The 24,395-nt window shown below is 54.2% G+C and overlaps 1 protein-coding gene across 4 annotated transcripts in view; it reads right to left on the bottom strand.

Moving 5' to 3' along the window:
• Positions 1-9,134, bottom strand: part of PIK3R5 (phosphoinositide-3-kinase regulatory subunit 5) — a 61,109-nt gene extending 51,975 nt beyond the window's left edge. For 3 of the 4 annotated variants that reach the window (XM_030505903.1, XM_030505904.1, XM_030505905.1), the window contains exon 1: positions 9,039-9,104. The gene's annotated coding sequence lies outside the window, so the exon portion shown is untranslated. Of the gene's footprint in view, positions 1-9,038 lie in introns of all 4 variants that reach the window. The other variant, XM_030505906.1, reaches the window with a different exon arrangement.
• Between the last annotated feature and the right edge of the window lie 15,261 nt (positions 9,135-24,395).

Genomic DNA, 24,395 nt, shown 5'->3' with positions numbered 1-24,395 from the left:
AAAGGCAGAAAAAGCAGCAACAGACTCAAATCTAATGAAAAGGAGAGGTTCCTGCCCGAAGGACAGGGAGAGACCCTCAGCACCCCTTCCTGTCCTGATGGCCCTTCCAGTCTGCACTCCTCAGTCCTCATTACCTTTCCAACCCTCCTTCCTCAAGGCGGATGAGCAGCTACAGACGTCTGTGGGAATTTCTTGGATTTTACCATTGTAAAGTACATCTTGACACTGAACAGTAACTTCCAGAAAAAGGAAGAAGAAAAAAAGGAAAAAGGAAGAAGAAAAAGAGGAAAAAGGAAGAAGAAAAAGAGGAAAAGAGGAAAAAAGGAAAAAAAAAAAAAAAAGGAAACAAGGAAAAAAGGAAAAGAGATTCCAGCCCTACCCTGTGCTGCTTTTTCTCTCCCCTTCATCAACGCTTTGCTCACCTTCCAACACCGCAGACCAAGGCTGGGCAGGAGCAGAGCCAAACCCATCCCCTCTCCTCTTGCTCTCCTTGGCAGTAGCAGCACTGCCTCAAAGTGCCACGCAGCCAGCAGCACCTCGGCATCTCCCTGGCACCCAAACACCACCCCCAGCCATGACCCAGGACACCGGCAACCCAAACACCATCCGCTCAATGGTCTCTGTGGCAAAGCTCAGCCAGGGTCAGAAATGCCTCTTTTTCTCCTCAAAAAACAGCATAAATGGCACATACCTGTCAGGGTAAGAGAAGAGCAGTTATATTTACTCACTTTTCAGAGAGGAAACATACTTGTTCCTGGCACCAATTACAAAAACCCCTTGCCACATGATGCAAGAGTTAATTTTAGCTTGTATCAGTTTTATCATAACAGTGAGGGTTAAAGTTTCACTCAACATCACAGTCAAGTTAAGCCCCAAGAAGATTTAGGCTGGAGACAGCACTGGTGTTTGGCACAGCCTGGCTGTAATGGAAACTCCAGGGCTGCTCTTCAGGGAAGGTGGAAGCTCAGCAGAGAAGTGGCTGTGTCAGAGGGGAGGACCAGGGGAAAACATAAAACACTCAGCAAATGCATCATTTTGGGAGGTGGGGGGGGGTTAGGGTGTTTCCCCAACTAAAGTCAGGAGCCCAAAATGCCCCCACGCCAAGAGGGAAATGAGGGACATGACAGCACCAAATGGTTCCTCCCAGCACTCCCTCGAGTGACTGTTCAACCTGGTGGGACAGACCACAAGGAAACATCCCTGTTGCAAGGGTTGAACAGCCACTCAGAGGAGGCAAATGGGACAAGATTCCAGGTATTTCCATGCTCAGCAGGAGACATTCCCCCAAAAGCATACAGGACAGCTGGGGTTGAGGTCCATGCCCAGACGTAGCAGGCACTAAGCTCCCTCCCAAGCTGAAGACTTCAGTGAGGCTGAAGATGCTGGGTTCCCTCCCAAGCTGAAGATGCTGCAGTGAAGCCTTCAGCTTGGGAGGGAGCCCAGCACCTACTACCTCTAGGCGTGGACCTCAACCCCAGCTGTCTCACATGCTTTCTACAGCAGTTGCTGTGTACATGGGGGTTCTCTGGAGATTCTTCTTGGGAAAAATCCGTTTTTACTGTGCCAGGTTACACGTGGGTGGCATTATCACATTTAGGACAGCATCAAACACAAAGGGAAACAATGATACCATGATACCAGGAAAAATTCTCATCAGCCATTCTCTGTTCCTCTGACCCAGCACTTTCCTGTGCCTCTCCAAACTCTTCCTAAGACTTCTTACCCCCAAAAAAACACGTCATGTTGCTCCCTATTCTGCCGCACTGGCTCATGTGGAGGGGTGCAGGGGTTTGGGGATTTGGGGTTTGGTTTATTGGAGGTTTTTCTGTTGCAAAATCATCTATTAGCTCCAGTAAGTCCAGGGACCATTCTGCAACCTGCAACTGAGCGAAGCGGCACAGGGCACACACAACCAAGGGTCCCTCCCAGAGGGGACCCCAACCTCTGCCCATGCTGCCTTTCCCTCCACAGCTCCCTTGCAATGAAGGACAGCAAGAGCTGATGCTAATTCCTTCAGCCTATTCGGAAAAACAAGTTTACACGGGAGATGTCAATTGGCTCCGTCTCTGCTTAACTCCTCCAGCTGTGAAACAAAGTGAGTGAGAGACAAAGCACTACAAACAAGCAGCGTGACCATTTCAGAAGGCTTTTTGTGAGCTTTAATGCCAAACCCACTAAATAGATTAACTTACAGCATAAACAAGCAAGTAAATCTTTCCCCCAAGGCCCTGTGTATCCAAAGGAAGCTTTAGAAGTTGCTTCCTGCCATTGTGGAGGCCCTGCTGGGAACTCAGGAGCCTTTTCAGTCCCTGGCTTGGTTGCCCAAAGCCTTCCATTTACTTCCAGCACCACTGGCTGCAGCACCACAGCAGACAGATGATGGCAAGGATGGTTTTGGCTGTTCCCTATCACCCTCAGGCCAAGGGCAAGTGGACCGTGATTCATGGAAGGATGTGAGCCCTACTTTGACCAGAGGAGTCAGTACAACCACAGCATCACCATCATCACTATGAGAAGAAAGGAAGTCTCCAAACAAGGAGACAGACCAAGGAGAGGTGTGCATCCATCCAACAGTGGGACAGGCAGCAGTGGCCAACCCCACCAGGCTGTGCAGCCCCTGAGCATCTCCAAACAACCCACAGCAGCATCCACACTTGCCATTTGAGAGGGGAATGATGAGCCCAGGGCATGAAACCTTTCAAAACCCTGTGTTAACCTCCAGGAAGAAGCAGCTCAAGCTGGAGGCCACTGCTGCATCCCAGATGTGCCAGACCCTGCAGATGTGAAGAAGGACAAGCTGCCCAGAGGGAAGTCGCTGGGACTGGAGAGCTCAGGGCAGTCCCATCACAGCGAGTGAGGTCCAGTCCCCTAGACTCACCCTGAGCTGGACCATCCTTTGGCCTCATACAGCCATTAGAGCTACATCCATATCTGCCCAAAACACCATGGAGAAGACAAGCCAAGAGGTATCCTCTTCTTCACGTAAAGGCCCTGTCCACCACTCTCCATCCCTTCTCCCTAGCTTGGTGACTGTATTAGAAGGTGCCATGGCAGCTGTGAGGGGCACTGAGAGCAACCCTTCTCTGAGGTGCCTCCAGCCAGGCTGGCACAGCCCCAGTCAGCTGGTGTCTCACATGCAGACCAAGCCCTCAAACCCCCCCAGTCACACATCACAGGAGCAAGGAGGGCAAGAGCTGATGCAGCAAATGCAGCCTGAACCCCTTCCATCCCCCGGGTCCTCCCATGATGGGGAGGAGCATCACAGCACACAGGGCCCTTGTCCCTACAGGGACGGTTCCTCATCTCAGCTCTTCGCTAGGAGCCAAGCTCCTAGGAACTGGCAAGTGCCCAGTTTCCAGAGCCAAAGGCTACTCCCTTCATCCTAAAGCATCACACTCATGCTGGTGTTCCAATTGGAGACCACAGGGAATAGGCAGGATGTGGTTAAACACTTGCTATCCTGCCATCACTTTTGAACCCAGCATCATGATCTGGCAGCTCAGACCCCACCACAAAAGAGATCCCCAGGCTCTGGGTGTGCTCTGTACCAGCAAAAGTGGATTTAGACCCATGTAGCCATTCCTGCACACCATCCGAGTTCCCTAAAGGATAAGCACCCACCATCACTCAGACCAGACCAAACTGGGAACAATTTGTATCTAATGAGCAGTCCTCAGGGGACATTAGGCTTCTTGGCTCCGATTGCAATGCAGCTAATATATCCAGGGAGGCAAGCCTCAGGCAGAAGACCTCTCAGATAAGCAAGATTCATGCATAGGGATGAGGAGCAACAGGGATCTTGTCTGGCCTGGGTCTGCAAGGCTGGAGTTTGCCTGGTCAGACTGCAAAGCCTTTGCTCCCGAGAGATGCTGGAACTCCATCACGTGGAGGGTGCAGATGGTGTGGGTACTGATTTGCAAGGTTTATTAACACAAAGACTCCGAGAATGAAGAAACATTTGTGAAGTTTCACATGCACAGGTTGCCAGAAACAATGAGAAAAGGGAAATGCCACCTGAAAGGATGAGAGCTTGTGTGCAGAGAAGCCTCTGAGCTGTGGGTTTAAATAGACATAGGGCGATGGGGGAAGCAGCTGAAAGGGGAAGCGTTTCATCCTAATTTGAGACAACAAAGAATGGGCCTTTGTGGAAGGGATGAAAAACACTTCTGCAAGCTCAAGACTACACCATCCTTCCTAAAGCGTGCACACAGCAGCCGTACACCCATCCACGCAGCATGGCACTAAACAAGCATTAACACAGTATTGAAAATACCTTCATGTTAGAGCACAAACCCCTCCAACATAGGATAAAAATATGATGAATTCCCTACTGCAGCAGCTGCTAAGGACAGTCACAGGATGGAGTTGAAGCTGAGCTCTTCCTGCTTGGCTGGCGCAGCATCAGGCAGCCGGCTGCAGTGTGACCAGGGAGACTATGCTCCAGCCCTTCCATTCCCAGGCACCCTGGTCACATGAGCTGCTCATGCCAGGCTCTGCTCACTTCTGCTTAAACCCACCCCAAAAATAAGAACCAGCAGCATTTTTAGGAGCACCCAAACTGCCCCCAACCCAAGCACTGAGGGAATTTTGGTCAATTTTGGTCAAAGCATTTGGGGGAAAGCCAAGCCCCATCACCATCTGTCTTACAAATGCAGATGATCCCCCTGCAGCACCGAGAGACCTTAATCATCGGATGGTTTAGGCTAGAAGGGACCTTAAAGCTCATCCAGTTCCAACCCCCTGCCATGGGCAGGGACACCTTCCACTAGAGCAGGTTGCTCCAAGCCCCTGTGTCCAACCTGGCCTTGAACACTGCCAGGGATGGGGCAGCCACAGCTTCTCTGGGCACCCTGTGCTGGTGCCTCAGCACCCTCACAGGAAAGAGCTTCTGCCCAAGACCTCATCTAATCTCTTCTCTAAATCCAGCCTCTCTCACTTGTCACGGTGCCACAGGACAGTGTCGCCCAGGTAGCATTTTCCTATTTCTCCTTTTAACTCGGCGACAGCAGGGTCACACTCACATCTGTTGGCTAAACCCACCTGCAGAGCTTTCCCCTGCCCGGCTGGCAGCGCTGGAGCCCAGCCACCTTACGGGAATGGTGCGGTGCAGGTGGGAGGGCTGAACCACACAGCAGCCCCGGGGCTTCCTCTTACCAGCAGGACTCTCGAACCTGGGTGACCTCTCAGATGCAGCAGGTCACAGTTAAATACAGCAATCGCGTGTGCGAGGAGAGGACATGAGACAAACACAGCCAAGGCTGGACCACAAAACCCCACCACACTGCTCCCAACCACACCGTGCTTCCCGCAGCATCCCTGCTCATCACACCCAACAGAGCCAGCTCTTCTCCAGCTGCATCTGCAAACTGAGCCGAGCACCTCCCGTTGCACCACGCTGACAAGAGATGGATCATCCCACCGCAAGCCGAAGTTGCCTTTTTTCTTTTTCAGAGGCAGAGCTTGAAATCAGAGATTAACAAGTCTGAAGGAGCTCATGCCTGGCCACTCATGTATTCCAGATGCACACGCTATAATCGCGGCTTGCCAAACAGGATACAAGGCGTAAGAAAATAAAGCATTTTATCTTCAAGCTTTTCCAAGAGGGTATTAGAAACAATGGAGAGGAAATACAAAATTAACACTAGAGAAGAGCAATTGGCAGTGCCCCTCGTGAGCCTGTTCTTCATTACAAGGCGGCCTATTCAGTAGCTTTCATTAGGAAAATCGCATCACGGAGCCATTCCCAACAGTGTCCCTATTTCCTAATTAAGCTTCGCCAAAGAGCCATGTCTTTCACGGCGCACACAGTCACAATTACCATTTCATCGCACCCTGGCTGCTGAAAATCCAGCAATTACAGCATCCGAGGAGTCACACAGACGTGCCATCAGGGAGACAAGTTCTCATGTTGTGCTAATTGGTGGCCAGAGACGAAAGAACAACGGGAACGTTGGGTTTTGGTCTCCATGCTGGGAAAGGCGCTCGGGAGCTGCAGCCGCTCCCCAGGCTCCCACCCAGGAGGCCAGTGAAGAGGGCTCAGTGCCAGCAGCTCCTGACCACCCCTCTGGGCTGCAGCACGAGGCGATGCTCACCGTGTGCTCATGTGTATCACACTCATGTCACCAGGTGAGCTTTGGGGAAGATGATCAACCCCAACCCAACACATGAAGAGCAAGGTGGAAACAACCTTGGGTGGTTTGCCTGGAGACCCCCAACAATGGCTTTGGATGGGTGGGACACTTGCAAAGAAAGGGCTGGCAGTGACGAAAATGTCCCCACACCACCTCCAGCCATGACAGGTAAGGATGGGAACTCCTGCAATAGTGAGCCTCTTAGGGAAGCAGAAGGGAAGCCTTGTAGAGAGGAGGGAGAGAACGTGAGCTGGATCTATGGAGCCTGGATTGCACCCACAGGTAATATTTTCCTCCACTGCAACCAGGAGTGACATTTCCAGCCCAAAACACCTCTCTGGCTGAGCAGGGCTGCAAGCACAGAGCCGCAGCAAGGGAAGACCTGCTGGGCTGCTCTGCGATGTTTGCAGCCAGGGGAAACAGCTTCCATGGGGAGCTTATCCCCCTCCCCATCTCTCACCTCCTGCCCAGCCATGCTCAAAGCACTGATGGGAGCAGCGTCCAGACGCAGCAGGAGAAACCTCCCGTCACTGACAACCAGCCTCGGGGCACTCACCTTAGCAGCTCCCCCCCAGCAAACCCCTGCACAATTCCCCATTTGCAAAACAACAATGCAAAAACTGGGCAGTCCCATCATGCCAGGAACAGCTCAGCGGTCATCCAGAAAAGAGAAGTTGAAACTGCCCCAGGTGAGCTGCAGCATGGCGAGGCTGCAGCAGTCCCCATCCTCTGAGCGAGTATCACAGCCTCGCCTGGAGCATCATGCTGCTGGAAAAGCAGCATCCCTTAGCCCCGAGGGCTGCTGCAGCGCAGGGAGCAGTGCACAGTGCCTTTCTGCCAATGCTTTTGTCTGGATTCAGTTCTTCTTCTGCTGAATGTCAAAATGAAGATGTGAATTTTGCACTGAGAAAGGCACGATGTGACAGTTTTGGTTTGCTTTGCTCCAAACTGGGGTGCCCTGATCTGCAGGGGGGAGGAGGGACTGGCCAGCTGGGCCATCCTACTGCACCAGAGGTGCAGGGCCGTCGGTGAGGAGCTCCAACCCTTACCCCAAATCAATGCACACTGCCATCACAGCTTCTCCCTCTGTCCAGGCACCTCCAACACTTTTCAACCCCTTTCTTCTCACCACAGCTGGGCTGCAGAGCTGCAGGGAGCAGAGGAGTGATGGCCACACCATGCCAAGAAAGGCAGACCCTGAGCTCCCCCCATTTCAATCCCGCAGGACAACACCACAAGGCGGGAGCTGGCAGACCCCTGGGTGCAGCAGCTCAGGCTCTGCATCAGCTGCATCCCTGCAGAAACCTGTGGAGCATCCCCCAAGCCCAGCTCCAAAGGACGCACCCAGCCATTGCCTGAGCCCTCTGACTGTAACAGGGGGACGTAACCACCACAACCACCAGTACTGGGCTCTCACTCCTTATCTTCCTATCTATCTAGGTTTAAGCTCTCATCTGAGCAACACCCAGAGCTCCAAAACACTTTGCAATCATGTTTTGAAAACAATTTGCAACTCCATCCAAGTTTTCCTCTGACACACACAAAATTAAAGCATTGACATCCTGCATGTCCCCGGAGTTTGCAGGTTCTGCACCAAACCAAGAGTTAGGAAATTAACGTAAATGGGAAAAAAAAAAAAGAAATAGATTGCAGCTCTTGAGCATCAGCCCCTTCATCAGCAGGGTGATAAGCAGCACCAGCAACTGCCCGAGCATGGTTTTGCCTCATTGAGAGTAGCAGCACCAAACCCAAGCCATTAGCAAAGTTAACGGGTGCTGGGGTTTTCATAAACATGAAAACAAAGGTCTGCAGTCTCTTTTCTCCCACTTTCGTTAGTGATTTGAATCAGCCTAAGCCTTTTCCTCCCTCAGGGCTCACAACCTGCAAAGCAGCTAAACATCCTTTGGGGCGGTGGCTGCAGCAGTGAGCGCGGCAGGAGGCCAGGCTGGCTTCGGGCACCCTCCATCACTGGTGACGCCCGTAAGGCCACAGAAGCACCTGATGGAAGATGCTCCTTCACAGGCACAACTCCCAGCACAGGCTGGTGCATGGAGCAGCACAGGGACATCTCAGGGCTGATGCATGCTCAGGCTCTGGTGCCAGAGGGATGACATGCTGCTGGGCTTGTCACATCCCGAACCACATCCTGTTGCCAAAGCAGAGCCCTCCCAGGGGTTACACCTCCACCCGCTTGGGCTGTGGGGACCCGGCCGAGGGTGACGGGAGCAACAGGCCACTGATGGTGCCTCCAGCCCAGCCAAGGGAACTTGTGCTGCAGTGACGCGCTGCCAAAACTCCAGCCGGGCGCTGGAGAGCCCCCGGGTTTTCCCAGGGACCCGGGCACGGCCGGGTGGTCCCCGAGGACCAGGCTGGGCCCCACACCTGGGCCCGCAGCAGCAGCTCTGTGGGGCGGCATGGAGCAAAACAAGTGTATGGTCTAGAAATGAGCCTGGGCAGTGGGGTGCATACCCCCCCGGGGTGACCTCGGCTCCCCCCGGACAGGGGCACAGCCACAGGCTGCGCGGGGACCCGGGGGGGGGACATGGTGCAGGGCGCCCCCTTCCCCCGGGGCTGGGGACGGGACACCCCGCTGCTGGGTCGAAGTGGAAGCCCGCAGCTACATGGGCCCTCCCATCACAGCAGGTTCATCCCCCCTCCTGTTACTTGGATACCCCGTTTATAAGAAGCCCCCCAAAAGTTACACAGCCCCGCCGGGCACACCGGATGCTCCTCGGGTGCACGGACAGCCCGGTTACAAGGACACCCCCGTTACAAGGAACCTTGCTCGCCCGCTCCCCCCCCTGACACAGGGTGTACAAACACCCTCCCGCTCACTCGGCCACCCCGGTAACACGAAGCCCCCCGGTTACCCGGCACCGCGGGTGCACAGACCCCCCCGGCCCCCACCTGCAGGGCGGCTGCCGCCGGCGCTCCCAGCCCATCCTCGCCGCGCCCCGCCGGGCTCCGCTCCGCGCTCAGCCCGCGCCGCTCCCGGCGGGCGGCACCGGCGGCACCGGGGCGGGGCTGCGGCGGGACCCGCCCCACACGTGTGCACCGCCCGGCCCCGGCCCCGGCCCCGCCCGGCCCGCCCCGACCCATCCGCACCCGCGGCATCGGCCCGTGCACCTGCCCTCCCTCCACACAGCCCTCCATTCAGCTAGCCATGCCCTCAGCCGCCCACCCGTCCTGACACGTATCTGTCCCGCCACTACTCTCCCTTCCACTCTTCCATTCATCCACCCCTCCATCCGCCCATCCACCTCCCATCCATCCCACCATCCTGCTATTCATCCATCTACCCTTCCCTCCATGAATCTCTCCTTCTTTCCCTCAGTCCATGCACCTTTCCAGCCTTCCACCTGCCACTCCAACCTTCCCTCTATTCATCCATCTGTCCACTCCTCCAGCCATGTACCCTTCCGTTTCCCCCTCCCTCGCGGTGTATTGCATGAGCTTGTTTTCCTCCCCTCCCCTCAGCCTTTTACCCCATCTCTGCTGCAAAACTCATCACCTCCCTGTCAGTGCAAAGTTACTGTGGCCCAGACTGAGCGACTCCAGGCTGGGGGCATGCTGCTGGTTTCTGCTCTGGTGGCACCTGGGAATGGCCTTTTCCTGCTGCCTTCAAGGCTGCTCCTTACAAAGACCCTGGTCACTGGCAGTGCCCACCCTCCCTGCCTTCCCCTCGCATGGGGCCTGTGGTCAGATCCAGCCCAGCCTGTCCCTCGGGCAGGGGCAAAAGTCTGGCTTTGGGTTCCTTTGCTGGTTTTGGTTTCTCAAAAGAGAGTGGCTGCTGCTGGTAATGCTTTGAGACTCAGGAGCTGCTCAGGGGGCAAACAGGTGGGGTTTGCAGTGAGATCCCAGTGGAGTTTAAAATAAGCAAATCCAGTCAGGGCAAAACTCCCCTTTAACTGGGGACCCACTGAGGAACCACCCACCATGCAAACCACAGGGGGTGCTCTGGGCTCTGGTGCCCCCCGCTCCGGCTGCGGTGCTAAGGCATTGCCCTGCCCTGCGTGCAGCCCCCACAGTGGGGGTATGAGGGCTCGACTTTCTCCAGCTGAGCAGCTGCCAGCAATTCAGAAGAAATCCTCCAGCAGCAAAAAGAGCAGGAAGGGGAAAGTCTCGTGTCTGTGTCATGGTGCCACCTGCAGAGCCCTCCAAATAGCCAAATATTCCAAAATAGCCAAAAGTTGGGCTTGTTCAGCCTGGAGAAGAGAAGGCTCCTTAAGGGGAAACATTAGAGCAGCTCCCAGTGCCTAAAGGGGATTCTATGATTGTGTTCAGGTGGAGCAGGCTTTGTGCCGCAGCCTCCTCTCTGCTTGGGCTCTTCACACAAGCTTTAAAGGCTGGGTTCAGTTTTTGGGATGCCAACCTGATCTTCCCCATCCCTTCTGCCCTATTCCCACCTTCTGGTTCCAGACCCAGCTTTTCACACATATCCCTGAACCAGAGGAATCAGCATGTGTCCGAGGGGCTAAATCTGCAGAAGCCAAACTTCTCTGGGGGTCGGAGCTGCAGCATGTTCCTTCCACCCCCTGCCCTCCCCATGTGAGGTTCTGTGAGCTGCTTGTTTTGCTCCTGGGGCATTCTGCAGCCTGAGGAAGTCACCAAAAATGGTTCTTCAGGGGTGGAAGGAAGCGGTAGAGCTCAGGGAGGTGCCGAGCCCCAGCCACTGCAAGGATGCTGCTGCAGCTTGCAGGGACAAGAGTGACAAACATCAGCGTAGCAGCCACCAGGCTGGAACAGCCACCTCAGGAAAGGGGTCCAGAGAGGAGGCACCTCTGAGGGATCTCCCGGGAGCAGGGCACTGGGCTCCTCCTTAGCACTCACTTTCTTATCTGAGTTCAGGAGATCCTGGGGACACCAGTGCCATGCTCCATGGTGACAGCATGGCAGTCAGGAGGGATCTCAGGGCTTTTAGAGAGGCCACGTAGAGAGCAGGGGAGGCAGCCCAAGCTGCTCCCACCATGCAACAGGGCTGCATTCAGGGTGGCTGAGGTGACACCAACAGCAATGCTTGAAGTGAGCTCCAGTCCCAGCACATCTCCAGAGCTCGGTTCCTTCCCCTTGAGCTGCATGACCAGTCCCGGGCAGGAAGGAGGAAGCCCCGGCTGTGCTCTGATGACACAGTTTTGGGTTCTGGAGTAAACAGGCCAGATGCCAAACACCGACCTGGGTAAACTCCCTCTGCCAGGGAAACATGGAGCCAGCCAGCTCCGATGGGAAGCTCCGTGCTGGAGAGGCGCAGGCAGGCACCACTGCTCTACCATTGTCCTCACCTGGTCCTGTTCGTCCTTCCTCAGCTGATGCAAGACAGAAAGACCCAAATATCAAACTGCAACTTCCAGCTGAGTTGACAGAAAAGCCCACCCCAGAGCAAGTTCAGAAGGTAGAGAGCTGGCCCCATCATTGCTTCCAGATGGCCAGGGGACACCTCCTCTGCTCCAGAGGATGCTGAATGGCTGATACGGGGCTGGAGAGAAAGTGTTTAAATATAACTGTAGTTTTTCCACAAGCAGCTCCAAAGGGACTCACGGGAACATTTTGTTGGGAGAAGAGCAAAGTAATTACCATGCAAAGTGCCTTTGGTGGTGGAAAGTGACTTCCACAGAGAACATTTTTAAGCAAATCAGGCTTCTGACATATACAAAGGGCTGGAGTGCTAAAACATTGCTATTTTGCCAACATATGAGGACCGGTGGGCTAAAACATTGCAGTCATTCTGCTTTGACCAAATCCTTTTTCATTTCCAAAATGTGAACTCACAAACCCAAATCTCCTTTGCCCAGCTTCTAGTTCGGTTGCTCACCCTCCAAATGAGCACAAAAGCACCTCTTAGATGCCTGCTGAAAATGGTACTTAGCCCTGACTCACAGAGATGCTCCAAAATTTATCACAGTTCCTATTCCTCTCTACTCAACACATCTCTAAAACCGGTATTTGTACCACACAAACACACACCTTCCTGAACCAACATGTTGCTGAGTCAGGCCTGGCAGAGTGGAATATCTCCATATTTCTATGGTAAATACCTGGAAGATAGTTGTTCTGTCTCAGATTGTGCAATACAGATTTCTGCCCAGAGCACAGTATTTGTAGGCCAAACACAAGCCCATTGCTCAGGGTGAGAGGCCGTCAGCCATATTTAGCTCACCTGGGAATGTCCTAGTGTCAAAAATGCTCAAAATCCAGTCAGAAAAACAAGTCTGTGGGTAAAGACTCATCCCCCAGCTCACGGCTGGTGGGCTCACCAACTCCTGCTCTCCATCTCTGCACCCTCCACAGCAAAACCAGGAAAGGCTTCAGTGTTGTGAGGTTACAAACCCAGCAACTACCGCTTCCTGCAAAGGCTTCTTTCCAAAGATGGGTCTTTTTCCTCACCCCTTCCAGCGGTTCCCATCTGTAGGACAGAGGCTCAGGGACAGCAGGGATGGGAATGCTGCCACAGTGCAGCGCTGTGGGAGAAAATCAGGCTTAGGAGCTGGGAAGTGCCAAAGAAATCCCCCTCGTGCTCCTCCCCTGCAACAGGTTTCCACCGGGTTCCTGCAGGCAGGAGCTGTGTCTCTGCCCTGCTGACCTTTCCATGAAGCCCAGTGGAAGGTCCCCTCTCCATGCTTCGTTTCTCTAAGTCTCCTTGTGGTGGCTGTGAGCTCCATTGGCCAGGTCCAGTTCCTCCCCACAGACCCACCTCTGCCCTGAAGCTTCTCCCCACCCCAAGCCCAGCCCAGCCTGCTGCCCTCCCCATGGGTATACTTCTGCAGGAGGCATGGAAACTATGCAGGAGCCTGGCAGCATCCTGGGATGCAGCAGGCAGTGGGATGCAGGACTCAGCTACACATCATCCAGAAAACAGGCAGGAAGAAGGAACAAATCAGGCCAGCTACAGGCTGCCCTCTCAGCCAGAGAGGGGCTGGGGGTCTCCCTGCTGGACCCAGACCAAGCCACACACTGGAAATCTAATAACTTGGCTCCCAAAAAATGCCACGAAGTCACCAGCTCTAGACATGGGCAGCAACTGCAGACCACAGCCAGCACATCTCCATAGGATGTGTTTGCTGCTGTCCAGACTGCAGGTTTCCACCGGATCTGGGATATCTGACTCTGTCCTTACACAGATACCGAGGCCATTGCATGCTCCTGTACTCATGGCTGCAGAGGCTCGGCTGCCACAGCTCTAGGTGTCCTCATTACTTCCTCCTCCCTGTGTTCACATAATGACAAAGCTTCACAGCCCTGGTGGAGCGACCTTGCAGCCTCTCCCCGCTGCCCACCCAGCTTCAGAGGGAAGGGGAAGCAGGATCCACTGAAAAGGGAACCTGGTTCCCCCCACAACTTATGTTTTTCATTTCTCTGGTGCAACTCAAAGGATACTGAAAAATTGCTCAACACCACCTGAGTCCAGCCCTTGAGAAATGAGAATGAGCCATAGACTTCAGTGCCACCATAGCAGATCTGATCCCAGATGTTCCCCTTCTACCTCCCATGTAGAGGTGAAAATATAACCTTAAATGACCTGATTTGGCCAAGTGCCAAAGGTTTCCTGGCCAGCTCTGGGGAAGAAGGGCCCCAGAGGTGTCACACTTTGGGCAGGCAAACACTTTTCTCTCCTCCTGCCCTGTGCGAGGGCTTCAGGTGCCTGGAGCAAGGCCACGTTAGCTCCCAGCTCTCTTCCACCTCCTCAGGTGCCTTCTTCCACAGAGGAAGTCTGATCCTGGTCTTGAGAGATCATGGCTCAGCTCCCTGAGGTGCCACTGATGCCCTGGGGCACATGAGCAGGTCACTCAGCCCTCCCACAGTTTCTCACCTGTGATGCAGCAGGTCTTGCTCGGTCTGGTCCATCCTGCAGCCCTCATGACCGTTTCTATTTTAGCCTCTGACTTCTGCATGCTCAGCCGCATGAATGCTTGCCGGAAGCCACCCACACTCGTCACAGGGAGAAGGAAGACAAGAAGTCTGGCTAAAACTTTGATGCAGTAAAACCAAGCATATTCCACACTGTAATACTAACAATTATAGTGGTGACTGTCAGAGAAGGAGCCACAGACCCTTTCTGCCCCAAGGCCACATCACGCTGTGGTTTGGGTTTCCAAGTGAGCTGCACATTGCTGTGCAAGTGGCTGGTGCTCTTTCCAGGGCCCAGTTTGTAGCCTACAGGGGGTGAGGCAGAGCTGAGGAAGAGGATGTGGTACTCTTTTCCTACAGCAGAATCAGGGAAGGACAAGAGAGGGGTGCAGAAATCAGAAGTGGGATAGAAACAGAGGACTGCAAGGGACCCTGCCCTGCACCAAGGCAGAACTACTACATAGCCATCCCTGACAGGTATTTGTCTGGAGCCTGCCAAGGCAGGGGCATCCCAAGCACCCCCAGCAATGCCAGCATGGCCCTGTCCTTACTGCTGTAAAGCCTTTCCCAGTGCCAGTCCCAACGTCCCTGGTGCTAATAGATCCCATGGCTTCACCTATTGCCAGTGGCTTATGGAGGAAACTGTTGCATCACACTCCAAAGAGGACAACCTCCTCTTTGTGTCACATCTGCCTTATCTCGGCCCTCCTGTGAGACCTGGCCCTGGTGCTCTGGGTTTCCCAGCCCTTTGCTCACCCGTCTCAGCTTGAGCCGCAGCCCCAGGTTGGATGCTGCACCATGGGGATGCTTCCCCAGCACAGAGCTGAGCTGAGGGTTGGTTGACACAATCTCTCCTCATTGTTCCGCTCCTTTCAGCTTTGTTGGCTTTTGCCCTCTTGCACAAGAGCACACTTTAGCAGGCAAAGCTGCTCAGCTGCTGCCCTTTTGCCTGCTGCAGGAGCTACGTCCAACCTTTACTCCATGAGCCCTTGAGGCAAGGTGCTGCTACAAAAAGCCCCCTTACATGCAGGGAGCTGGCCTTGCCCCAGCCTTGCCTGAACAAAATCCTCTCTGCGGAAGCTGGAATATCCCGTTCCTCACGTTTCAGAGCTTCCTCCTCTGTCCCAGTTTCCCCAGGGCTTCGCATCAGGGCGGTTCTCGGCCTGGGCGCGGGCAAGGCGGCACCGGGAAGGGCAGAGCCCTGGGAAGGAGCCGGGTGTCCCACGGGCTGAGGTCTCCACCCTGTGTCCTGCCGGAGAACTGCAGCGAGGGACGGGGCTGGTGGGTGCCCTGACAGCCGTGACCATGGGGACCAGCACCCTCGGACCCAGCCACCTCTGAGCCTCCAGCACCACCACCACCACCTTCCCCTCTCCTGACCATCACAGCCCCTGGTGGCTCCTCAGCAGCGGTCAAAGCCTGGCCCGCGACACACTGGAATTCTCTATGGGTTAAAAGAAAAATAAAGGGGGCAACATCTGGATCCCAGCGACTTCAGAGATGGACAAGGGGATGTTCCAGAGCAGGGTGGACGGGGCTTGGAGCAACCTGCTCTAGCGGAAGGTGTTCCTGCCCGTGGCAGGGGTTGGAACTGGATGAGCTTTAAGGTCCCTTCCAACTCAAACCAGTCTGGGATTCTGTGGATTAGGGAGCTTGCTCTGGGCACCACAGGTTGAAGTCATGGCCATAACCAGTTGGCCTTGCCCCATGGCGTGATGGGGCTGAAGAAACTTTCTGGGAAACCACCAGAGCTGGTTGTGCGTTGGCAATGTGCTGTGCTAGCCCCAGACTGGGGGAAGCTAGCCACGCTCCTGGGCAGCCCACACATTCAGGCACGGAGGTGGCAGCATGCAAAGGATGCTGTGGACCTGGTGCATCTGCAGTGCCTGCTTCCTGCCGGGTCACAGTCCTGACAATCAGGGCAGCCCTGGGGCCCTCGAGGCAGCACCCACCCAGCCATGCCGCACCCCTGTCACCCCTGTGGCCCTGCAAGAGGGGTACACTGGATGCATATTTGATGATGGACAAGTGAGGCATCAGGTGTAGATCTGAAAATTAGATCAGTGAGTAGAAACCAGGGGTTCCCGTGTCTCTCAGGACTGGGCTTTGCCTCCCCAAATACAGGTGCCAGACCATTTCTGCAATCCCAGCCCAGAGGAGCTTGGGGTGCTTGGGGCTGTTGGGGCTCTCTAGCGGCTTTGCTCTCACATGAGCCTGCAGCAGGAGGAGGCCAGATCCAGGACAGCAAGGACAGGGGCTTCTCCCCATTCCCAGCGCCCTGGAAGGATCCCTCCGCCCCGGGCAGGATCCATCCCAGTGCCGGGGCTGGCGCGGGCGGCTCCGTGCTCAAACCCCGGTAGATGGCAGCAGGGCCTCAGGGTGGGTTACAGAGCATTGCTTTTACCCTGAATTTCTTTTTCTTCCTGTTTTAAACACAAGTAAATCCACGGCAGATACATCTCAGGATAAGCTGAACAGGAGAAGAACATTTCCTGGATCCGCTGGGTCAGCCACCTATCCAGGTGACAAACTCAGCGTCCTCTGCAGACATCTGAATTACATGCCCAGATCAGCAGTGAGGAGAGGGTGGTGTTTGCAGGCAGGGTTTATCTCACCCTGGGGGAGATGACAGAAATGGGATCAAGATCTCACCTGTGGACATGCAATCCCACTCAACACAGCCAAAAAAGGCTCAAAGCAGGACAGAGCCAGCCTGTGCCAGGCAGGGGGGGTCTCTGCCATGCAGGGATAGCTGTGGCTGCCTTCAGGGATGAATTGGCTGCCCGGAGCCAGGTGACACATGTAAAGGAGACATCAAGGCAGCATCGATGTCTCCAATGGGAAAGGTTTGGGGCCATCCCACTTCATCCTGATGCCAGCAAAGGTCTGGGGAAGACCTCACCTGACAGCAGCTGGGAATATGCAGGGGTTGCAGGGGACAGGGAAATGCCAGTGCCCATCTCCTGAACAACCCGCAGCATAGGCCCTTGGCATACGAAATCCCCGGGGGAAACCTCCCATGGGCAGTGAGCCCTTTCAATGCCACAATTCAGCTCCAACTCCAGCACGAGCCACTGCTGCAATCACACTGACTTCAGCATGGGAGTTGGAACAAGGTGATCTTTAAGGTCCCTTCCAACCCAAACCATTGTATGAGTCTATGATTCCAGCATGTATTTGATGTTAAGCATGTGCTCCAAGGTCTTTTCTGGAGCAGTGCAGGTGAAAGGGTGCTGGGAACTTTGGGAAAAGCGAACTGTAATCATAACAGCAACTCACAACCCTTTTGGAGATCCCCACCAGCCTGCTTACCTTCAGACCCCAGACTGGAGTAACTCCCAGGGAGGGGTTGAGGGCAGGGAATGGGTTGTGACAGGAAGCCATGTCCCTTGGGGATAGCGATTTGCATGTCCCAGGGTGGGATAAGATGGATGTGCTGGCTGGGAAGCTGGCAGCAGAGGATGCCTGAGAATTGCCATGGCCAGTCCGGGTTCAGCAAGCTAGTCACCAGAATGGGGAGCTGCCTGCAAGCAGGCAGTGACACAGCAAGTCTGTCCCAGGGAGACCTCTCTGCCCAGAGCAAGCAGCCAAAACCACAGCGTTTTCCTGAGCTCTGCTGGAAATCCCATTTAACATTTCTTTTGGGCTGCAAAACTGCACCATGTTCACCAAGGGAACATACAGCTTTGGGAGGGTTCATAACAAGATATAAAGGATGTTGGCTTTGCCAGGTGACCTGCAAACTCATGGGGCAGCCCCTCAGCGATCCTCCTTTGGGGGCAACAGGGCAGAAGGAGCGGGGCAAGAGGAGGACCAAAGCAAGTGCAGGACCTCTCCAGGCAGGAGGTCCCAACAGATACTCTGCTGTCCTTAAATCCTTACACCTAAACCAACTTGGCATCCCTCTCAGTGGCTAGTTTCATCCTGATGCTCTAATTCACACTTACAGTAAAGCCACTCCATGCTCAGGAAATCCTCCGAGGTCCCATCAGCGTTTCTAGGCTCAGATTTGCAAACTTAGGTGTTAAAAGAGATGATGATAAAACCAAACCCACTGGTCTACCAGAGGCCAACAAGGGTGTATGTGTTACAGATACCTCCAAGCTCTCCAGGTCTCAGGTCTCAGCAATGCAGAGTTGTGTACCTTCATCTACACATTTTGGGGTGGCACAGGGACAGCTTACACCATATATAAACTCTCACAGCAGTAACATTGTACTGCATCTGTCACTGCACACCTATCAATGCCACCAAGTGACCAGGAGACCTGTGTCGGGGACAGCAGGAGGAAGCAGTGATACAGGCAGTGAGGTCCTGATGCAGCATTTGATGGATGTGAGGTGGTCACAGCTGGAATTCATCCTCGCATGGGCAGCATCTGTGTGCATCGGTCGAGGTGACGGGGACAGGCAGGACCCTGGAAATAAGGCTGTTTTCCAGCAAAATCAAAACCAGGCGGTGTGCTGAGAGAATGGTTTTGCTTTTCTCTAGCACATGACAAACACTGAAAAACAATAGGGGATTATTGGAGCCATAGAGGGTAGGGATGGAGCATTAGCATGCCAGGACAGAAAAAGCAGCTTTTACCTCCTCCTACCCCTTGTTACCAAGGCATCTGGGAGTAGGGATGAGAACTGCTCCCATCACCTGGCACAAGTCTAGAGCAGCCTTATCTGCTGCAGCAGCCTTATCTTTGCCTTATCAGCAAAGAGCTTTATAAAGGGCACGAGTGTCATTCCTCTGCTGACTCCTGGAGAAACTGAGGCCGACCCAGAGTCACTCACTTGCCTTCTCTCGCCATTGCCTCAATCCCCTCCTTCATGCTCTTCAGCCTCTCTCCCCACCAGCATTCCCGGTGCTCGGGTATGCCGGGGTGTGCACGGCAGGGATCAGCTTGCAGGCAAGCAATGGTGCCGCTGAGCAGCAGTCGACAGCGAGGAATTCAGCTCGGAAACAAGCGCTCCCAGATGCTTTGCCCCTGCAGAGAAGCCGGATGAGACAGGGCGGTGGCCACCGCCAGACACTGGCACCACCACGCTGGGGCAGGGGGGCTCCCAGATGGGCTAGGGGTGGTGCGGACCCCCCAGACATGGGGACGCTGTGCAGGGCAGAGGTGGCTGTGCTCGCTCTGATCATAGAATCACAGAATCCCAGACTGGTTTGTGTTGGAAGGGACCTCAAAGCTCACCCAGTTCCAACCCCCTGTCATGGGCACGGACACCTTCCACTAGAGCAGGTTGCTCCAAGCCCCTGTGTCCAACCTGGCCTTGAACACCGCCAGGGATGGGGCAGCCACAGCTTCTCTGGGCACCCTGTGCCAGCGCCTCAGCACCCTCACAGGGAAGAGCTTCTGCCTAAGAGCTAACCTAAATCTCTCCTGTTTAAGTTTGATGCATCCATCCTCAATGGCCAACCCTTGCATGGACAACACCAATTTATGACACCGATAATGGCTGGAAGTGTGGACACAGCCCCTAGATAAGGCCCTGCAGACACTGGGGTGGGCAGCCCTGCGTAGCCATAAACCCAGCCCTGAAATGGAGTGGTGCCGGGGCTCTGTGTCCTTGGAGTGAGACAGGCAGGTTCCTCTGATGGAGCTGTTGGCCTCATCCCCATGGCCAGGGCTCACACGATGCCTCCCTGTCCGGCCTGAGCCACGCTCCTGCTGCCCTACCACATGCTCCCCTATTAAAATGTTATAGCCACTCAAAGGCCACTTCATCCCAGCTTAATACATACTTAATTATAATTAGGTTAGGATGGCTGCCAAAAGGAGACCAAACGCTGTAAAGCGCTCTGGGTAAGGCTCCTAAACCCACATTTCCTGCTGTCCTGCCAGGGTGACCATCTCTCACAGGGCTCACTCCCTTTGCAGAGGTGAGCAGGGCATGCCAGGAAACCCCTCAGCTCTCACCATGCCCTGTCTCAAGCCGAGAGGACACTTTACTTAAGGAAGGTGTAAAGCCAAAACCTGGATGTCTGTTTGCAGAACCCTCTTTGCCCAGCCCCATGGTTAAACCCAGCCTTGCTGGCTGAGTCCCCACGAATCCCCCATCTCTTCCCTAAGGAAACAGGATGGTTTCTGGAACATGTATTTCTTGTTTATTTTTAAACAAAACAACAAAACACCCCCTTCATCTGCAGTGCTAAAACAGACTCTGCCCCAGGACTGCAGCAACTGCGAATGGAGTTGAGCCCCATGAACCCACTCATCACCACACAGCAAATGCTGGAGAAGAGTTACTTGTCTGGCAAAGGGAGTCACTGGGTGCTGGGGCTTCGGAAGTTCTGGGGACCCATGTTTCAATAATCCTGCTCCTTAGGTAGCTGAAGTATGCCCCATCCTGCCTGCCCCCAACCTCCCTTCCCGCTGAAGCTCTGCCCAGGTTCCATCTCTACATTACACCAGCTGAAGATCAAATTTCTTTTCACAGCTCTTTTCTGGATCAACTGGGAGGAACATTCCCAGCAAGAAGATCAGTGTTTCAGCTCCACTTTCACAGGTCCTTTATGAAATTATGATCTCGGGTTCTCCTAAACGGTCTCTGTCGAGGCAGAAAGTCTCTACATGGGCCATCTTCTTATGCCAGACCCAAAGAAACTCCCACACTGGACTGATACCAATAGTGTTCCTTGTGCCCAGCAAATATTTCTGTAATGTAGGTGAGGAACTGCCTCTGCTCAAATTAATTATTTGAAAAGAATATTAGTTATTTGAAAGGAACATTGCTCACTGTAATGTCCCTGCCCTGAGCAAGGCTGTGGTTGTACTGTCCTGGCTGCTTTGTCTTTCCTCTGGGTAATATTTGGCCATAACACTGACCAGTTTCCCTCTCCCTCTGGGTTCCTGGGCATAACTCTTGTGTTTGAGTTGCTGCTCAGATTTTGCTAAAGCGAATCAAAGCAATGAGTAAAAGGATCAGTTTTCTTAGAGTATTTCTAGTCTGAACTCACAAAGAAGAGACCTTCTTGTTACCCTCCCCACACAGGGCAGATGCTGGTTTCCTCCCAAAGGAGCAGCTCGTTCTGCCCAGGAATCCTTGGAGCTGCCACATCAGTCAGGAAAGCGCTGCTCGGCTCTTGCCTTGGCTTTGCTCCTTCTCTGCAGGAAGCAAAGAAACTTTTCTTTGCTCCCTGCAGAGCCACAGCGCTTGCAAGGAAAAGTAGAAATAATAAAAGAAGAGCTGTTGAGAATGATTGATGGCTGTGGAGGTCAGACTTCACCCAAGGAGCCCACCCCAGTGTCTTTCCTTCTGCTCTGTTCGCTGCCTATTGCCTGTAAATGAGAGCAGGGGTCTCTGCCAGGCTCTTCCTCAGCGCTGGAAGACAGCAGTGCTGGGATGGTGTCATCCCTGTGCTCAAGGGACAGCCAGGGTGAGCAGCTGCTGAGAAAGCTCTGGAGTCCACCAAGCCTGGGCTGTCTCCAAACAGCACAGATGGGAATGTCAGTAAGCCCTGAAGCCTCTTGTGGGCAGTAGAAAGTCCTTTGCAAAGGATGGACTTGTTCCCAGGTCCCTTGAGATCCAGGGAGATGCTTTGATCATGCAAATTCAGGCTGGCCGCGAGGAAGAAATTCTTTACAATGAGGGTGGTAGAACACTGGCACCAGTTGCCCGGAGAGGTGGAGGATGCACCATCCCTGGAGACGTTCAAGGCCAGGCTGGATGTGGCTCTGGGCAACCTGATCTAGCTGAAGGTGTCCCTGCTCGTTGCAAGGGGGTTGGACTAGATGAGCTTTGCAGGTCCCTTCCAATGCAAACTATTCTATGATTCTGTGATTCTATTATTCTATGATCATCTACAAATAAGATCTGCAGAATGGCTTCTGCTGCACCATTAAAGATGTGCAGGACAAACCCGATCACTTTTGCCCTACAGTTTACTCCCTGGTGCCTTCCCAAAGCCCCACAAGCTCGGCAGAAGTTCATCTGGATGGAACATTTTACTGAATAAATGGGGAATCCATCCCCGCTCAGATCCCCAGCAAAGTCTGTACAAGAATCTGCCTCCTCCAAGCCAAAACCTGGTTTCCTAACCCCACAACTCCCATATCTCAGTGTGGCAGCAGAATCCTCCAGACTCATACAATTGAGGTTATGCTGCTGGTACCTAGCAGCATCCAGGGTTTATTCCCTCCACTGGTGCAGGTGGTCCTGCCACGCCTCCATCAGTTCATTACAGTGAGGTTTCTTCAGCTGTGCCGGGGCATTGCCAGCAGACCAAGCTTCCAATTAATTTCTGGTACTTCTTCCAGTTGAGTTCAGAACGTTGCTGTAAGGTCACTGTGCTCCTCTCGTCCCTCTCCCTATAAAACATTGCTCAGAAAATTAATTTTACTTTGGAAATAGCTTGAAAATGTAGGGTAGCCTTCTTTGGAATGATGAGCAACTGAAGTGTGGAGGGTCCCTGCATGTTCCTGGGCTATGCCACGTAACATCCACTTTTCCCCCCTGCTGATACCTCAGTGTATGTCCAGCATACGGAATATGGCAGCATTTTCCAGGTTCTGCTGCATTATTTTTTGCTCTGCTACATCTGCCCCCATCCGAATTAAACCATTGTTTCTGCAGAGAAGCACACAAATAAATCACAGGCTTTAACAAGTTCGCCATCAGAAGTCTCTGTTTTCTTGGGTATACTTGTTCCCCACAGTGCTCTGGTTCCCTGCAGTGGCTGGATCCACCTGCGAGTCCCCAGGAGCAGGTGAGCCCTTTGGGGACCTGTTTGGTACCCGGGAGCTCTCCGGGCTGGTGGGTGGCAGGGTGGTCTGCTGAAAATGAATCAGATATTACACACAGAGCTTTCCAGTCTGCCTGCCCGAAAGAAAACATTTTGCAAGAGAAAATATAGTATTCCAGAGGCTTATCTCACTTGGTGGCAATTCTGGGTGTATAATTGAAAACCGAGTTGATCATTAGAGGTTCACAGGGATGCTGAATAGCCCAGTGTTCAGTGGTCTCCGCCAGCCACGGCCAATTTACATTAAAGGCTTGATTCCTCCTACAGCCCACTTCTCAGCCCCTGGGAAATCTCCTCGTTGCTTATTCCTCCTTTGCAAGGACTGTCTAGAGCAAGGAGAAGTCCTGCCCGGCTCTGCTCGCCCTGCTGCCAGCAGTTCTGCCCAGGCTTTCAGGAGGCTGAACCGGGATCTCACTGGCCATGTGTGTTTGCTGCAGGAGATTCAGCATCAGCCACATGTCCACCTCTCCCCCCATCCGAAATTGACAGTCACGCGCTAACCACCATTCCCTAAGCTAATTTTTTTTTCCCCATAAAATTTGCCTTTTGAGGGTTTTGGGGGTTTTGGGGCTTTTTTTCCATGCATGAGAGGAGGCAGAGGTGTGCTCTCCCTGTGCTCTCCCGGGAACTGAAGGGAAACTGGATTACTAGCCACGGATCTACAAAGCAATCGGGGGCTTATGCGCAAATTACACTTGCTTGGGAGCAAAGCGTAAATATTAGAGCAACAATAATAACAATAACTGCCTGCCGAAAGCCAAAGAGCTTTAGGGTGGAGGATTAAATGTCATGTGCAAATGTTGTGATCTGTGCTGGCGGAGAGACATCGGCCGTGGGAGAGCCAGCGCTGCCGCCTTGCCTCCAGCCGATCGCTTTCCGCTGCCCCGAGTCCCTTTGTTGCTCAGGGAATCGGGAATACCGCGGAAGCAGGAGCGCCTGTCCGGGTGCAGCGGGGCTGCTCCCTCCTCCGCTCCGGGGCCGAGAACGGGGTGTTCCTCCTGCCCCGGGAGCAGCCGAGCCAGGACGAGCGGCACCGGCACCGGCTCAGCCCTGCCCGGAGCCCCTCGCCCTGGCGGAGGTCAGAGATGCGGAGCCGGGCCGGGGCCGGGGAGCGGAGAACTGGAGCGGGACCCCGCAGGGGCCTGGCCGCTGCCCCCGCACCTGCGGGGTGAGGCTGGGGGGGGGGCACGACACCCCGGGCTGTCCCCAGTACCCGGGTCTGAGAGATCGCAGAGATATTTTCACACCTCAAATCGCCGCCCCCCCCCCCCCCCCCACTCCCTCCAGCCCCCATCGCCTTGATTTAGCCCTTGGTAATTAATTTGGCATTTCAGAATAGCTACTGGGCTGGATAATGGCCTCATTCATCTCCCCAGCCTAATCTGAACAGAATCTGGAAGAAAAGCTTTCAGAAAGACAGAAACTGCCATTCGGCAACTGCTCAAAAGAACTGTCACTCCAGGGGAATAAATCGCTCCTGATTATTTCAACCCGGGTCTTCTCTGCTTTTCCAGCCGCTCCCGGTCCCCTCCGGGGGAAAGGCCCCCAGATACTTGAGGAGACGAAGATCTGGTCGGGTTTTCCCCCTCCCTCCTCCAAAACCCAAGGCCGGGCGGTGGCAGGGGGAGGTGGGCCGGGGGCAGCGCATTGTTCCTGGGAGGCGGATGAGCTCCGACACCCGAA

Source organism: Strigops habroptila, chromosome 14 (assembly GCF_004027225.2).
Source record: "Strigops habroptila isolate Jane chromosome 14, bStrHab1.2.pri, whole genome shotgun sequence".
NCBI classification, from domain to species: domain Eukaryota; kingdom Metazoa; phylum Chordata; class Aves; order Psittaciformes; family Psittacidae; genus Strigops; species Strigops habroptila.
This window is presented reverse-complemented; position numbering and strand designations above follow the sequence as displayed.